Source organism: Triturus cristatus, chromosome 5_2 (assembly GCF_964204655.1).
Source record: "Triturus cristatus chromosome 5_2, aTriCri1.1, whole genome shotgun sequence".
NCBI lineage: Eukaryota > Metazoa > Chordata > Amphibia > Caudata > Salamandridae > Triturus > Triturus cristatus.
This window is the reverse complement of record NC_140588.1, coordinates 513,283,288-513,301,060: the sequence shown is the minus strand read 5'-3', so window position 1 is coordinate 513,301,060 and position 17,773 is coordinate 513,283,288. Positions and strand designations below refer to the sequence as shown.

Here is a 17,773-nt window from a genome sequence, read left to right as displayed (position 1 = left end):
TATACCATGGGTGGTCTTTTGAGACTTTCTTTAATAATTGGGACCCTAATTTGGACTGGCGTTGACCGTGACCTTTTGTGCTTATTAAAATTCTGTCTCTCTCGCTCTGTATCTGCTGGCTTCACTGTGAGTGACAGCATTCTGCTCTTTCACAAGGAGCATATCTGCACGCAAAGTAGTTGTGTTCAGTGCCAGTAACTACTGCGGCAGTGTGTGCTTTTTGAGACTAAAAAACTATTTTGGCTTTTGCCAATGTTTGTTATGGTGAAGGCCCGGCACCTCCCACACCAATAAGGTTTTACAAAAACTATGCCAAAACAAGTCACACATTGACAAAACGAAAAAGCTGACCACCAATTTCAGACCTACTGGCTTTGCCAATGCTTTTTTTTTTTTTTTTTTTTTTTTTGTTCCCCATAATCTTACTGAAACTGGTTACACTGATTTCCATTGTGAATATTTTTGGGAAATACTAGCATGCACCAACAATTGTTACTAAATGATGCTGCAAAGAAATGATACCTGAACTTTTACAGTAGTTAATCAAAATGTTTTTTCCTGCTTTCATTTTTTATTAATATTTTATTTTGAAAGCGGAGAATCCTCAATCTTGAGAGCATTCTGGGAGCATTCTACATTGCCACATATTGTTAAACTTTGAAAACGTGTGTACACATTTTTATACTGGAACTACTGACAATAGTGCAGTCGGAGCTTACAACATTTACTAGAGCGCTCACCCGAATAATAAAGGCTTTCAATTAATTAACCATAAATACAACATTAACATATGGGCAAAAATATTATCTTAACTGCAGACAGTGCCCTTCCCTGATCCATAATGTGGTACTGCAAACTGGCAGCCAAAGGGTTTGTGCTGCAGGGGGTTGGGCCTACTTGTCCCAAGGACAAAATACACATGAAAACTTGTTGCCCTTGACCCCATATAATATGTCTTGGGCGTCGGGCTATAGGAATTCCACATCCCTATACTAGGTTCACCCTGTGCTACCACCAGCACACTGCCGCTTGGCATCTCAAGTTATATGCCCATATTTTGGACACTTGGAGAGGGAGGGATTTACTGGTATTACAGTATTACTCGTCTACCGGCATATGGTATCTGCTGTGATTCGATACCCTGCAGTGTGTTTCCTGCAGGAGGATTATATCGGGATTGTGCCTCGCTAAGTATTCTCACATTGCACCTCACCAAAACCTGGGACTGAGGCCATTTACATTCTACCCCGTGGTATCGTTATTTATGTGGGGTGATAAATAACATCTTAGCTCGTAATCAGTCCTTCAGTGTTAGTCCTGGGGGTATTAGAGTTTGATGCAGCCATTATTGTGTGTGTTTGCTTCTGCGCGGTGTCTTGGTCCTCCAGTAATGACTCTGTATGCCTCCAACCATACCCCTACCCTCCCTCGCTGCCCCAACCTCCTCGTCCTGTGGATCTAAAACTACCTGCCATTCCAACACCCAGGGTATCTGTTGCCCCAACACTACTTGAACAAGAAAAGAATCTGCTGTACCTATATACTTCAACTGAACGCAATTATGTCAATTTATAAAAGGTCCACTCTTGCTAGACCAAGCACATAAATTTGAACAGGAATCAGATTGTGACGTTAATATTTTTGTTTTTATTTTCAAATTATTTAGAAAATATCATAAATGTATAAATCATATATTGGAAAAATATTCAATTCACAAAATTCATTAGAATCCAACAGACCATGAATCCCATGGACAAATTTAGACACAGATCATTCATACATCCTCACTCTCAAATAGATCCATTCAAACCATAACAACACACTAAACATTCACCCTAAAATCTGGAAAGTTATCATTCAAAAGCCCAAGGCAACTTGCATATCTCATTTTTGTCCCAAAGGGGAAGAAAATTGATGAACTGTTAATAATGATTTATAGCTAAAGAGGTTCAAAAGAGAAAAGAAACAAAAAGTTTTTTCTTTTTGTTTAAATATATACAGGACAAAAAAAGCCTAAATATGTCTATGTAGTTAACATCAGTGCAATATGAAACTAAGGAACAAATCAATTCAAGACGCCGACGCGCGTTTCTGTGTAACACCCCCTTTATCTGTTGCCCCAAACCAAGTAACAACAAGCATTGGCATAGCCAATAGGTCTCGCCTTTGGGACCTTATAAGTGTTTAGCCATGCAACCGTTGATGTTGTTGCACCAAGGATATTGTGCTGCATAACTAAATACTTCTAAGGTCCCAAAGGCGAGACCTATTGACTATGCCAATGCTTGTCATTTCATGATCTCTGAGGGAGCGGCAGCTTCCCACAGGGCGCCTACAAATCTGACATCCAGAACTGGAATGTAGCACCTTGGTGAAAGGCAAGTCCCTGGCTCCCCTAAATCAATAATTACGATGGTTGTCTGACGAGGACGCCTTCAACGGACAAACGGATGCCTTTTAACCGATGCGGTCCATTTTTAGCTACTAACAAACCTTGGAAAATATAAGATTTCTCGCTCTGAACATAGGGAAAACTGCGAAGAGAGAGTAGTTGCTTCACTGGTCTTTACCCATAATTAAGGAGGTGGCAACTACAAAACAGAGCAGCTCCCACAGTCCAACGCTAGCCTCTCTACTTCACATTTTGAATCATTCTGGCAAAGCAAGCGGCCATGACGAAGTTTTGAAAACTGCTCTCCAGAGAAAGATCAATAAAAATCTGTCGCTACGAAGCAGCATAGAATTCCTCGCACCTCGGTGCTTAAGCAGCGGGCATTCAGCATGTGATGTCACGAGGGAGCACATGATGTTTGCAGCGGATGGAATGCAAAGTTTAGAGATGTCTGGCTCATAATTCACAAAGCAGAGGGAGTTCGCGGGTGATAAGCCAGACGAGAGATAAAATCAAGAAAAGAACAGAATGTACGATGCAGTCACAGAGGATGTGCACGTGTGCGCTTCCTTGCGTGCATTCACACGTGCAAGAGGGAGAAAGACAAGGACCCGGAGAATGCAATGGATACACAGTGAATGGCAAATAGGTATAATAAGGATGAAACATAAGACCTTCTAGAAACCATATGTGACTCCTGCAATTTGCACATTTCAGACTAACACCACAACTGAAAACGGAGAGGGATACACGCACACAGCTGCAAGCTGGAACAAGCCAATCCTACAGAGCGGAACCAAACCAAGGCAGCAAATGGGGAAAGGAAAAAAAACACGATGCACGCAATTCTCCGTTTAGGGAGCCTCTGTCATTAAAGGGGCCATATTACGTTCAGCACTTTTCATCTGCCATTTATTACAATGTATTAGTATTCCAAACCCACTTGCACTAGAAACACCAAAAGCGTTTTCGTGCTTGGAAATTACTAAAAAAAATGCGTCTCGCTCTCGGCGTAACCCCTGACACTCGGTAAACAAAACAAGTGGTAGGGGTGGGGGGAGTGCAGCAGGGACACGCAGAGTTTACCTTGCTGGAGCGAGCGCGATAATTTCTAACACATGGCGCCGCTCACTCCCGCAAGGGAATCGCCAAACGTGCACGAGTTGCCATTGAAAGCAATACAACGCGCGCACGTTTTTGGGACACAGAGTCGATTGCTAAAGGTCTTTTTGCTATGCAACGCATACGCTCTGCATAGGCGAGACCTAAGAAATACATGGATTTATTACAATTCTTAAAGACATTTTGAGTTTTGGTAAAATTGACCTATTCCCGCAGGGTGCGTTTTAAATCGCAATTTAAATTGTAATCTTTAACATTGTGTTCAGAAAATGAGGTACCTTTTGAGTTATATAATTAATGATTGCGTTTTGCCAATTAAAAGTTATATAATGCTATGTTTATTTTTGAAGTAGAATCCTTACAAAGGGGTAAAACCTTACAAACTTTAGTCAAAATTTAGGTAGCATACTTTTAAAATCAGAGGACTCATTGATTCAGTGTGATCATTTAATATGACAATGACAACAGCATTATAATCTTGCCCCAAATATAAATGACTGAAAATGTACATACAATGAGAAAAGCTACCTTTGGTATGAAGTGCGTAAGAAACATATTGTAAACACTAATGGAGTTTATCATATATGTTTCACTTAAGATTTAAGGTACAAGCATCACATCTTAATGAAGACATTTTGATTTGGGCATGTCCTCTTTTTCAGCACTTCCAAGTCAAAGCTCAAGAACACAATCATTTAATTCATTGTTACTTAAAAGATATCTGTAAGTCAGATACACATATATCTTAAAAATGTTTAAGGACAAAAAAGATATAATAGGAAATTAACATATTTAGTGATGCATTTGGAATTGCCTTATATGTTACCAATCTTTACAAATCTGCATTCTTTTGGGATTTGAGTGATGGAAGGTACTATATAATTTGTGCCGTTGTAATTTACTGGCAGACAGTTTTACACCAGCTATGATAAGCCATTAGCGTTCCACTTCGACATGTTTTCTTTTTGATCTCCTTTATCCACATGACTCATGATTGAGATCTTAGAGTGGTTTGGGGAAAGGAGGTAAGTTAGTTCAAACATTCATGGGAGTTCCTCTGTTAAGACTTCTGGAGGGATAGAGTCATTTGCAACTAAGAACATTGTTATAACGTAGTGCATAATTCTAATTTAATCTTTTCTATAATCTAGAACTGCAGTACAAGCAGTAGACTTTGTTCCCTCGGTCACAAACTTACAACTGATTCTGGTTCAAGTAGGGCCTGGTATTTGCTGCGTAGGTATGCCCATGAATACATAAAAATGTCACCCTTGTACTGATGCTTCCTCACAATATCTGGCCTTTCGCAGAAATTCTGAAGCCTCTTAAACAGCTGTTCAGGTGTCAAATACAGATATTGAGCTGGAAAGATTTCTGGATACACCAGAGCCTTAGGACACAGAGGGTAGCAACCACAAGGTGTGGCCTCCAGCATTGGCACACCCAAAAAACTCATGCTTAGCTGTTGAGACAGCAACATCTGCCATACAAAGGGCTTGAAAATAGTCCTCTTTGCTAGGAAGGTAGCCCCAATGCAACACAGAATTCACCAATGCCCCCCTGGCCTTCAGAAATACATCTGGCACATCTGTATAGTTTTCTCCAAGGACAGACACATTGAATCGTAGAGAGAGGCCTTTAAGCTTCAGAAGAATTTGGAAAAACGTTTCTGGGTCTTTGTCATGCTCCCAACGGTGAGGCCAGACAATGTGTAGTGCTGTTTGCTCTTTGTCAGTTTCACTGATATTACCATGGGGAGTTACAAAGTGTCCGCCATATTGTTGGTCTAATTTTGCATTCTGTGGTACATTGGACCGCTCTAGTTCGTCTACTGTTGCCACTGAGTTTTGTGGTCTTTCCAGTTGTGTGAGAAAAGTTACACCTTCTCGATCTTGAGCACTGTTCTCCATCAAATTCCCAGCAATTATGTTCTGCTGTGGCGTAGTCACGCTCTGAGCTAGGAAAGTTTCCCCTTTGACGGCAGCCCTGCTCTGCAAATGGATATGCTTGCAATGTGGCAAGAGGAACTTACTAACATCGGGGAACCTAACTGGGAAGTGGAGGACTAGGCACTTTGGCCTGATCAGTCCTTCCATGTCATTGGGCCTAAGCCTAAAAAAGCCACGGATACTGGTCAGAAATAAATCCATGTTGTAAAGCGAATTAAATACCACTACGTCGGCCACCAGGCAGGTAAGAACTTGGTTGTAGCCATACTGGAAGTCCCTTGCGCACAAGGTTCACCAGCTGGTTCTCGTGGAAGTAGGACCTTCTTGAGCTCGCCGAGGTCAGGTCGTAAGGCGACCAGTTCAGCTAGGTTAAGCACCGAGCTGGCAAACAGGATGCTATACTGGTCGCTGACTGGCACGGTCTGCATGAAATTCAGGGAAGAGGTGCGTGCCCTCCATTGCCACTTCTTGGCAGGCAGGCTGCAAAGAGCAGAGTTTTCAAATTCTTTCAAGAGGAGACCCGCCAGTTGCTTGTGAGAACCTCCATAGAATGCCTCGATGATGAGCACTCCCATTTCAGAGGTCGGTTCTTCATATAGGCGGTTTTGGATCGTAGTTACTGCAGCAGCGCCGTCTCTCAGATGCTTACTGTCACATAAAAGGTAGATGGCTGAGGTAACTATTTGCACATGTACACACGAAAGCCATCTTGAAACGGGATTCTGTTATACACAAAACAGATATACTGTTATATAAACAAACAAAAAATACACAAAACAGATACTAGTGTATCGGTACCTTCTTCGTACGGAATATTTTAATGGCTAACATGGAAGCGGAATGCACATTCACAATCGAGGACTCTAGAGTGTTTGGGGTTTTGGTTGGTCACTATATCAAACGTGTAAGATACTAGAAACTCATTTAACGTCTCCATTTAGGATTTGAATTGTAGAAGATCGCACACTTTATGTTGCTATATGAATATCATGACATATAGTTATAGATATGAAATTGTGGCAGAAAAAAATATTCATTAAAAAAAATCGTACATCCAGGTAGGTAAAAAAGGTGACATTTAACTATATACTATTCGAAAAGAATGAAAGGTTCTAAATAAGAAGATGGCCACCTTGTTACCCAGGAAACAGCGGGCGAATTCACAACACAGCCGAACAATTGCTTCGCTCCCCAGCAGTGACTGACGTCAGCACGTCTTTAGGACGCAATGAACTGCGCTTGAATCCCTGGGATTTGTAGTTTTCAAATACTCAATTAGTACACATGCGCATTGTATAGGTACTAGCATCAGAAGTCCGAACTTAAGTTTAGGATAACTACGAAATTACTACTGTTCCTGAGAGGTCCCCGTAGAGCGGGGCTCAGACTAGAAGTCGCGCAAAGTGGGTGTTTTGACGTAGGTAATTGCCAGGATGGGCAGGGAAACCTTTGGTGGGTGAACGGCACCTAAACAGACAAGGAAACACCTGTGACAGGTAATCTGTAGCGACCAGGAAGTACCATTGATGGGTAACTGAGACCAAGAAGAGCCCAGAAACATATCAAGCAGGGTATGCAAGATATTATGGACCAGAAAATACATGTGGCAGGTAAACTGGATTGGCCTGGACCGACAAACACTTGTACCAGGTAATCTAGATCAACAAGCATTGGCCGCGAGACACGATCTGTGGTGGGGGAGGGGGAGAAGCGGGAGTTGTGTGCGTGCTCGCGCAAAAAGGAGGAACAAAGCCGGGGGGTGTGTGTGTGTATGTGTGTGTGTACGCGCACGCTAAAAGAAAATTTTAAAAAAGCACGAGAGTGGTAAAGCTGGCGGCTGCGCGCGTAACCGCATGTGCTAGGCCAGCAAAAGCATGTGGCAGCATATTTAAAAGCCAATTACTAAATGTCTCGCAGCGCATGCGCTGGCTTAGGCGAGACCTAAAAACTTCAGATTAAGCAAAACATAATAGCCTCATTAGACTAAGTTAGAGGGGATGGGCGTGGCCCCATGAGTCACACATCATTCATAGTGGGTGGCCATCAGGTCCAAGCAGGGTAGAACACTGGGCTATGTTGATAAAGTTGCCATGCCGGCTCCTTACACTATGGTGTGTGCAGTCATCTGGTTGAGCGCCGGTAAGGTGGCACCCTCCGAATCCGCCAAGGTCGCAAATTTATTTCCAGAGTCCAAGGAGCAATGGTGTCCAATGTTCACCACCACTTTGGCTCTTTTGGTCTCTGCCTGAGCTCTGCGCGGGGCAGCCGCTGGGCATCACATGGCTTGCGTCTAGGTCACTGTTGCTGTCACTCTGGGAGCCAGACTGGTTCTTGGGAGTCTGGGAGTAGATAGCTGCGGGTTTCAAGCTAGTCCCATACAGCAGGGGCTCCCCAGTTGCTAATCTACAGTTTTGCCGTAATGAACAGGGCATACTTCGGATTCAGTATCTGAAAGTGATGTTTTACCTACAGGAATGTTTCTCGTTTGTCGGTGTACTGCATTGATGTAATCGGGTATATGCTCACCAAGGCTCCACCTATCTGCCAGGGGCTGTGGGTGCGTGTCACTTGTAGAATGTGATTCTGGTCGCGGAAGATGAGCCGCCAGGTCACCATTGGACGAGGATTCGGCCCCAACACTGGTGGTCTGGCTGGCACCCTGTGTTCCCTCTTGACTGTTAATATAGTCTATTCCTTCACCCCCAGCATCTCCGAGAGGAGCCAATCCTCTAAGAACAGTTTCATACTCAGGCCTTCAGTTTTTCCTGTGACACCCTCCACCCGTACAATATTGCGACAGGAGCATCCCTTGGCATCCTCCACCTTGTCTTGTAGGTGCTCAAGAATTTGTTTGGGAGCGCCCGGGTGGTCTTGCCACTTTCTGTAAATGTGGATTTCAGTCGAGCAAGCACACTTTTGGTTTTCCCCACTCTGTTCACTAGTTTCCTGTGGTCGGTTCGCAGGAGTCCCAAGTCGTTGGCGACCACATAATTTTTATGTTTCAAGACTTTACATGTCCCTAATAACCACTAGGATTGTGCGCTTCCAGTCCTTGATCTGTTTCCAGATGACCTTGGTCACAAACCTCGAGGGGGAGGGGGGGGGGGCGGGCCTGTAGCTGATCGCATATTTCGCACATAGGGTCACACCATCCTGCTGTGACTATGGCAGGTCTCTTTTCACTTCACTCTGCAGCTGTTGTCTGTGAATGGATCACGGCTAGGGACCATTGTAGCCTGATACTCCTGGCGAGCAATTAACTTCTATCGAGACAGTGCTGCTATACACTGAGGCACGCCAAACACCCCCTCTCCCCTGACTCCCCAGCAGGCTGACTACCCAGCCCCACCAGCCCAGGCAAGAGAAAAAGGTAACTCCAGGCAGTCCTCACAGGCACCCCCACAGCCATAAGCACCCTTCACTTAAATCTGGCCCGAATGGTCAGGGGCCCAATCAGTCATCATGCTCCTGGTTAGCACCAGGGCCTTGCCCCTTCCGGCAGGCTGATTGCTGTACCAACTCAGGGAGAACGTGCGCCATCCAGTGCTTTTGCTCCCCCTTTGCAGCCTGGTATGGGTTCTTGTGGTCCATTATCACTATTTCCCCCATCTGGAAGATGTATCTTCGATGCTTCAGAGTCTTGTGGGGCCGCAGATTATGTTGATCTCCCTCAAGGGGGTCAGTGTTGCGCGCCTCGGGCTCCCACCTTAGTCACCGGGGGGCCTGCCTCACTCTGACAGTCAGCACTCCAAAACCTCAGTCCTCCTGCTTCTTACTCCAAGTCTGTAGAGATGGGAGCGACCCTCTATTTCAGGGGCGCAAAATCATCTTTTGTGGCTGTCCCCCGACGCCAGACACTGTGCCGCCCGGCCCTTCTCAAAACGCAGCACCAATTTGCCAGGCCTGAGCCAGGAACTCCCTGTCTGCGTCTCCCGCTTCCTGATCTCCCGCAGCTTGCCGCACTGCCACTTGCTCGAAGGCATAGGTCTTCAAACTGTGGGGTGCGCCCCCCAGGGAGGGCGCAGCATCCCCTCAGGGGGGGCGCTCACTCCACCCTACCACTTCACCTTTCATTGTTGATTCCAAGCACGTGTCGCCTATTAGGTTGAAAGTGCTTCAGCCCCGCCGTCGTGTGTCTCAGCCAGGCTGCTGCTACAGCTCCATCTGCTGTGTGCATGTGCGCATATTTAAGGAGTCCCTTATGGGATACTCGCGGTGTGAGGAGAAGCGATTCAACGTCTCGGTAGTAAGCACTATATAACTGCAATTACAACATTACAATACAAATTAAAGAATTTTAAGCTGTCAAAAAACGCTTGGTGCACCGAGTTGCCAACTGTGGCGGACGAACAAATCTTTGCTGCCCTCTTGCAGGAGTTCAAGGGGGCAGAGGTGTGCACCATCAACCCCTGCATGACATCTGGACTAAGTTGGGGGACAAATGGAGGCACCTTGAGAGCCAGCATATTAGTTTTTCCGTAGAGGTCAGCGTTAAATAAAACCACAGAAACTGACCATGCTTATTTTCTAGCTTCAGGGACTACCCAAATGCCTAAAGAAAAGAGGGACACGAGAGGCACAGGTGCACAAAGAATGGGAATTCTGGGAATGTTTGTTTTAATGGAATTCCCACCAGCCATCCGGGTCTTAGACCTCCTGCAAATGCGCAGTATGCTGACACTGAGCAGCATGATGTTCTCATGCAGACCTGGGTTCTCACTCGGAAGTTCACGCTGGAAGAGAACGACTACAGAAACATTTGCTGTTTGTGAAAAAGGCCTTTGTTTCAGAAGCAGGTGGAGTGCACAAACACAACATCCTTCGGTTTAGACGTACATCCTAAACTGACGTAACTACATCCTAACATGGTAAAACTAGCCCGTCTCTTCTCCCCTGATACACCACTAACCAGAGGCACAGCTAAAGCCACATTTTGGGGGGTAATTCTTCCATCAATAGGCAGAGTGGAGATGCAGGGGCTCTTAGAGGGGGTGAAAAAACAACCAAGCCTCATTAATAAGCAAATGGTTTTTTAAAGACCTGTGAAGTACTCGGGTAAGGCGGTGTGTGTGCGCCTGGGAAGCTGTCTCAACCCGGGTTGACGCACACGATGGGGGAGGGGAGGATGAAGTTCTTTGCGCCAGTGCCACTCACACCCATGAAGTTCTAAAATCCGTCCTTTAACATCAACTTCAAAAATATGTCTACCGTTTAGCCTGCTGTTTATTTCCTCAGTCTTGAATTCCTTCCAAATTCCTGTCCAGCCAGCCCACACTGGGCCAACGCTGCATCCTCTTGCTTTTTGTTTGGGTCTCTCCTTCACTTTTCTGTTTCTAACCTGCTCCCCCCTTGCTCAGTCTGGGCTCTCTTCCCATTTGCCTCTTGTGACAAAACTTAATATACCAAAAAAAAACCCTGCCCAACCAATTTGTAACATAGCCTACACTCTGCCAGAGTGAGAGTTTGCCTTGGCTCCTCCAAGGGATTGTGATCATCCCTCTGTGTAGGCAAGAGGGCTTTGCACTGCTGAGGGACTGTGATAATCTATCTGTGCATGTGTGGGCTTCACACACATGTACAGATGTGCATGTGTGAGGGCTCAAAGATACAGACACCTGTGTCTTTGAGCCCTCACATCTCTGTGCTGAAAAGGCCATTCCTTCCCCCTCCAAAAGGGACCTGCCTCAAATGAGAACAACTCCAGATACGTTTGCTGTTTCTAAAACAAGCATTGGCAAAGCCAATAGGTCTCAGCAATCAGTGGTAATACATTTGTGTATATCAATAAAAACAGCCCCTGAGCCATACACAAATGCACTTACATTGCCATCGTCTGTAGCTATCTGATTGCTGAGACCTATTGGCTTTGCCAATGCTTGTTCTGATATCGTGTCTAGGGCAAGGATGTGGCGCAATAGCCAGAGCTCATGACTGTGGAGCTGGGGAACTAGGTTCAATTCTTGGTGTCTGCTCAACATCCTGTGATTCTGGGAATATCACTTAATTGCCCTGTGCTTACAAAAAATGAATGTGTGCTTGTGTAATGTGAATGATGCTCCTGTAAAGTGCTCCAATACCTTTGGGTCATGTTCGCGCTATATAAAACTGCAAAAAAATATATTACAAAATTGTGTGAGCACTGCAGTTTCCAGGTACTACTCAAAACTGGAAGTGGAGCTCTTTATTTCATATTATTTGCCCTTACCACCTGGTAAGGGCAAATAATGATGCAGAGTACCAGCTTCCAGAACTTTTTTGTCAGGTGGTGGTGGGGGGTGGGGGGGGGGGGGGTTCGACGTGTAAAAAGGTTTAGATGGGGGGGCTCAGCTGAAAAAGTTTGAAGACCTCTGCTCTAAGGTGTCCCGGAATCCTTCTTCAGCAGAGCTGGAAGCTCACATGGCTGTGTTCTTCAGTGGTAAGCCATGCCCCCACGTTCAACTAGATTTTAGTGAAATTATGCCGTGTTGCATAGTTCCGCTATAAATTGTAATTATGCCATGTGGTGCAATTATACCTCCAGAGTACGGGAACAATAGTAACGACCAAAACCGGATAGACTGTTGTCCGCGGAACTTGTATTCGTTGGCACTATATTTTAGTGCAAAATCAGCCTCGACACATTTTGCTTTAAAGAATACTACAAAAGCAACTCCAACAGGAGCCGCTTGATTCTGGTCCCTCGCATTGGTCCTATGTATTCGAGCTTGATTTTTTTTCTGCAAACAACTTGCAGTTATGCAATGTGTGTAATATCGTGACTTCAGGAATTTTGCTTAAGAGGCCTAATGTAAAAATACCAAAATTATGCAAGATGAAGCCAGGATAATGGAAATTTCGCTCAGGCTTAGTTGAAAGGGAAGACATGACGTCAATGGGGGTTTGTAAAGTTGTAGTTATCCAGTCTGTTTCTGTTTCATAATGGGAATGCCGACGAAGGAAAGTGATTTATATCACCAACAATGAGTATTTATGGACTGTTTTAAGTAAGGAGAGCAGGTGTGCTTTTTTGCACCTTTTTTAAAGTACAACCATGCAAGTGAACTCTGAGCAGAAACTGGTTATATCGAGTAACATAAGCAAATCCAATTTAGACTGTGACATGTGAGAAAGTATTGAACTGAGAAAGCACTTGTGAAACAGCTGCAGGTCATGTTCTTCTGTTTATAGCTGAGCTGCATGTGTGCAAGCTATTTTTATTTTGATTTCACCCCTTCCCGAATCACAGAGCAATTTTACTTTTTGTTTATTAGATCACTGAACCTACGATAGGTAGTGTGTTGGGTGTTTTGTCTTGTAGCAGCATTATTTGTTGGGATATGAGAAGCAAAGGTGGTAGTACTCAGTTACTTGCTTTGCTATACGGTTTGGTGACAAAGCAAGGTGTTTTAGTCAGACTTTAAATTGAGGCACGAAGTACTCTTATTCACTGTTCACATATTAAACAAGAATTTTGAGCAGCATGGTAAGGTTTATATTCTTATTAGCTACTAGATCATTCCATCTTTTTACCCCGTTTTCCTGTGTTGCTATATTCACTGTTAAAAGCATTGTCACATGCTGACTTTTGACTTATCCTTTGATCCAATTGTTCTGCTTCAGCCTTTCTTTAGCCAGTTGAATTATCTGAGTGCTACACTTCAACAAATCATGACTAAGAGGTAATTCCTTTTGAGTTCAAGCCAGGAAACGTTGGAGTTCCCCACAACACTACCTAATAAAAATCTGAAACCATTTTTCTTTCCTGAATACCTTAACTTTAGCTCTTCAAGCTTTAAACCCCTGCCTATATCTGAGCTCTTAAAAAGATAACACAAACTAATTACTCAAATTCAGAGACCTGCTTATTATGAAGCTAGTCCAAATGACCATTGCTTTGGCATATTTTCCCTGAAGCTTTACGATTTAGTCCCAAGCTCCACATCAGACCGTAACAATTTGACAGTACACCCACCATGCTACGATTCATCGATCACTTTAGTGGAAGAAAGACTGCATGAAGCATGCTTTCCCTCACCCCACATACCTCTGTAATATTGCCATGCATGGTGACAAGGCCATGTGTCAAATGCACAAATCACACCCAATCTTTCCATATAGGACATACAGTGCCAAACTCTCCCAAACAAACAAACAGGTCTGACTATAATCACTCCAGACGGTTTAAGCACTTAGATACCACACTACTGGCAGTTATGCACTACATACATGATTGATAGTGTTACATCTAGAGCTTTACAGGGACTGAACAGCAGGCATCTTGAAGGAGATTTGGGATGCTTACATATGCTTAATATGTTCTAATCTAGGAAGGAAGAATGGGGCAATTGGTGGTGGTGTGGTGTTTTTAGCTAGGTGGTTGACGTTGTCATGGTTTCATCTTCATGTGGATGTCTGGAAAGTGTAGCAGCTTTCTTTGATTTAAAAATCCTGTTAATGCATATTATGGGGATGGAATATGTCAGCAATATATGTAGAGCTGCTTATAGTCATAAATGTAAGTTTTCTGGAACAATAATTTTATCTTCTTACGTTTTATTTGCTGTGTATTTCCAATGTTGTATTATAATCATTTCAATTAGTTGCACAAATATGTGGGATATTTTCTGCTGAATTCCTTAGGGGGCAGTCTATAAGTAGTTTGGGAGCGTGTCTGAAACTCTGCTACAAGCTAAAACATGATCCAAGATTTACGCTAAGCACAATCGTGTGGGAAGCAATAAGTGACCCAAGGAATACCACAGCGTATACATTTTGTAACTTGGTCCTAACCACTTTTAAGGCATGGATGGTTATTGGTTCATATGAGTCCCTAAAATTCCAGTCCTACTTAGGAGGGTTGAATTATCTAATGCCAAAACTAAAGTTGCTGCGTTTCTGACTGGGAGATTTGCAAACTCGTTTTAGTTCACCCATCTGGAGGAGAGTCTTAAGAGACATCATGTCGTCTTTGTAACTATTTTAAGGAAGACATTTGTAATATTGTCTGTAGTTGCCCATCCCTAATGGTGGAGCACAAAGCACTGCTGAGGCAGTTTTGTATCAGAAATACTATACAAACATGCCGGCAAGCAGTTAGTCTGTCTCCAAGGGGATGATGTGCTATTTTGTGGAATATTCTCCAAATTTATGTCTATTGTTGAGTCCAAACTAGCAAAGCTTGATTTATAATGGTTTATTGTCCGAGGCACATGTAGCGCGCAGGAGAGGTCTTTGTGCCCATTTCTAGTGTGTTTAAAACTGATCTTAATACAAATTAATTTGATTGTTTCACCCTTAACCGTGAATGCTATAGTTATGTATGATTTATCATGCTAAACTAGGAAGTTTTTATTTGTAGTACTGCTATTATAAGAATAGTTTTAATATGAAGTAGGAGATGTATTAAAGGCACATAGGACTTTGTTTTGACTACTTTTCACAAATTAGATATTCATGGTTATAACATTGCTTGCTGGTATACTTTAAATGAATTATACGAAACTGGAACAACGAGGCCCGTGCTCTGCAATACCTAAATATTGAAGCACTTTTTTCTAACACTTAACTGGGCAAAGTTATCTGGATTATATTCCATAGTTGGTGGTTTACAGTTGCGGATCATTATTATGACATACAACTCAGGTTGACCATTTCTCCTTTGAGGTCTAATGAAGTAAATCTTGGGGATGTCAACTGATTGAAGATGGATTATGTTACTTATTGACTGTTTTCTTTGGTGATCATATTGTGATGAATTGTAAGTTTTAATTAACTGAGCAATAAAGTCTCACCTTACTTTAATTTACCTTTCATGGTTTACCTTTCATATCAAGCCTAAAGCCCAAGCTGGATTCCAAGGTGTGTACATATTTAGCGAGTATACATTTGCATCGTTCTGCAGTTTGTAAGAGTGATTTTTAAAAATCAGAATACTGATGACAACAGTGGCATTGATCATGCTATTTTAGATGTCCCATAAAGGATCTCTCCTTTTCTGAAATTGGTGTCTATGTGTTGGACCAGGTAGCAAACCATCACCTATCGGATCAGCTACAACTAATGGCACGCCTGATATCAGTGTTTCATGGTTTGCCTCTGGCCTTTTGGTGACTGCACCGTAGCTTAATTTAGAGGTTCAGGCTTCAAATTACTGAATGACTTCAACAGGCTAGGATCACTAGTGCAAGGGACAAAGTCTGAATCCTGTGTTAGCCACTAAATCAAAAGTGATAAGTTATCTTTTTCATCCTTTTAATGAAGTTGAACCGTACTTGGCAGTCATAGACTGGCAGTTTCCATGCATTTATGCAGGTGGGTTAGATAGATGGCCCTATGGCTATTTGCATTTTTAAAGCAATTGCCAGACGGATGGTTGAGTTGTAATGACAAGTTGGCTTGGTGAAGTAGTTTCCAAAGACTTCCATGTGAATATTAAACTAAAAAAAGAGCTCCAGGATTACCAGTTAGTCCTATTGGTTGCCTTTTAAAACATGCCACTTAAAGTGAATCTTTGTTGTTAAGGTCTAAAGTGGCATTAGTATCTCTGTATCTGAGGAGCACAGTCTTATTTTCCTAACTGTTGGCATGGCAATATTCCAATTATAGTTTACAGATGTGTTTCCCTGCCCTTAGTGCCCAACGTTTATCTGCCTGGTATCGTGACTTTTATTATAACCAGAGTCTTGCACTAATCTAAACCTGTGTGCAGAGGCCTAAGCCTGTCCCTGACTATGTGCAGTCCTGGACCTCTCCTGAGACCTAGAGGGAGATGCCAAGCATGCCATCATAGTGGACAGATGGCTATTGTCTGGGTATAGCCCATGAAGAGATGGTTGCAGCATACTGTGTTTTAGGCGTTGGTAGCAGGACCAGACATTATTTCTATCTCACTGGGTTCCACTGTTTGTGAATGCCCAGAACCCTCCGTTACCCTGCATATATGTCTAGTAGGGTGCTGGTAGCACGTGCATTTTTAGGACTCTGTGTGCAAGTCTTAGTTCTGAAGCTAGAGTAATCAATTTTGGAAGCTCCTGGTTTGACGTGTAAAACAGAAAGATGAGGACAGCTTTCCGAGACAGTGGATGTGTATTTCATGTGATCCTGTAGCTGGAGGATGGAGATCTAGACACTAAAGTGAAGAGGATAGAGACAGGACCACCTCTACAAAATCCATGTAGATGGTTGTTAGCAAGGGCTTGCTGATTAGTTCTTCCTGCACACTGCCATTCGGTTGATAGTGATGGTGCTGGTGAGCAGTGGGCCTGGAGTTTCAGTTCTTCTTAGGTGAGGCCTCCCCTTTAGTCTATACCTTAATTACTCCTTCAGAGATGCTAATAGCAGCTAGGTGTGGAAAACTCCCACTTCACTGTGCCTCTGTTTTAGGTGGAAACATTTGGAGACCGCCCTAGTGCCATCTGTTATGAGAAGTATTCCTCTACACAAAGGCTGTGTGTGGAGAGCAGCCCGAGATGGACTCTTGAAAAGAGAACCACCCCAAACTGGTCTGAAGTTTTTTAGACAGTGGAACCACATCCCCCTTCCGAAAATGAGTACACATGCGTCCCAAACTCCCCCCTCTTGGTTCTGGTTCTAAGTCCTTCATGACCAAGGAAGGCATTACTCTGCAATTTACTGGCACTGCTTTTTGACAAGGGCTGATGTCTGCCTGATAATCAATCTCCCAGAAGCTGGATGACATCACCTGAAATCTGCATTTACTGCTGGAGGAGCTGAGGATCTGCTTAGAAGCATGCTGAGAAAGGGAAGGAAGTCTGCCAGGCCCTGCAAGAGGAGAGATTGCCTAGAAGGAGAAGTCTAGTGTGTTCCAGGACTTAGGACACCCAGAGAAAGCAGAATGCCTAAGAGCAAAGCCAGGAGCGACCAGTGCTGCAAAGGGCCCCTCCACTCTCTTAGAAAGGCTTGCAGTGGTCCTGGTCAGCAACCTTCCTAACTGCCATGGCCTGATTGGGACTGCACATGCCATGGTGACTGTATAGAACCAATCAGGGCTGAAACTGCTGATATTATTGGGTCAACCTAGTGGTGACTGCAACTGCTACAGTTACTGTGAAAGCCCAATCATGGCAACAACTACCACAGTGACTGATGGCACGGTCAAGTCCTGTACCTGCCTCGGTGTCTGCCACATAGGCCAGTTGGACCTAGAACCCCCTTGGTGGCTGGATGTGCCGCAGCAGCTGGGGCTGCAGTAGGTAGGTGTGGTCGTGTGACCCCGACCTGGACCTCCCACCCTTCTTTTCACTTAAAACAGGCAAAGGGTTTGTTCGCTCTGCTCTCTCTTTTATTGCGAGAAAGGTATGTTAACAGCACA

General features: G+C 43.8%; 1 protein-coding gene and 1 pseudogene across 4 annotated transcripts in view; one reads left to right on the top strand and one right to left on the bottom strand.

The window, feature by feature from the left end:
- GOLGA4 (golgin A4) overlaps nucleotides 1-17,773 on the top strand; it is an 840,043-nt gene that overhangs the window by 66,412 nt on the left and 755,858 nt on the right. The gene's annotated exons all lie outside the window — the stretch shown is intronic.
- LOC146823234 (tRNA-queuosine alpha-mannosyltransferase pseudogene) lies at nucleotides 4,701-6,038 on the bottom strand (annotated as a pseudogene).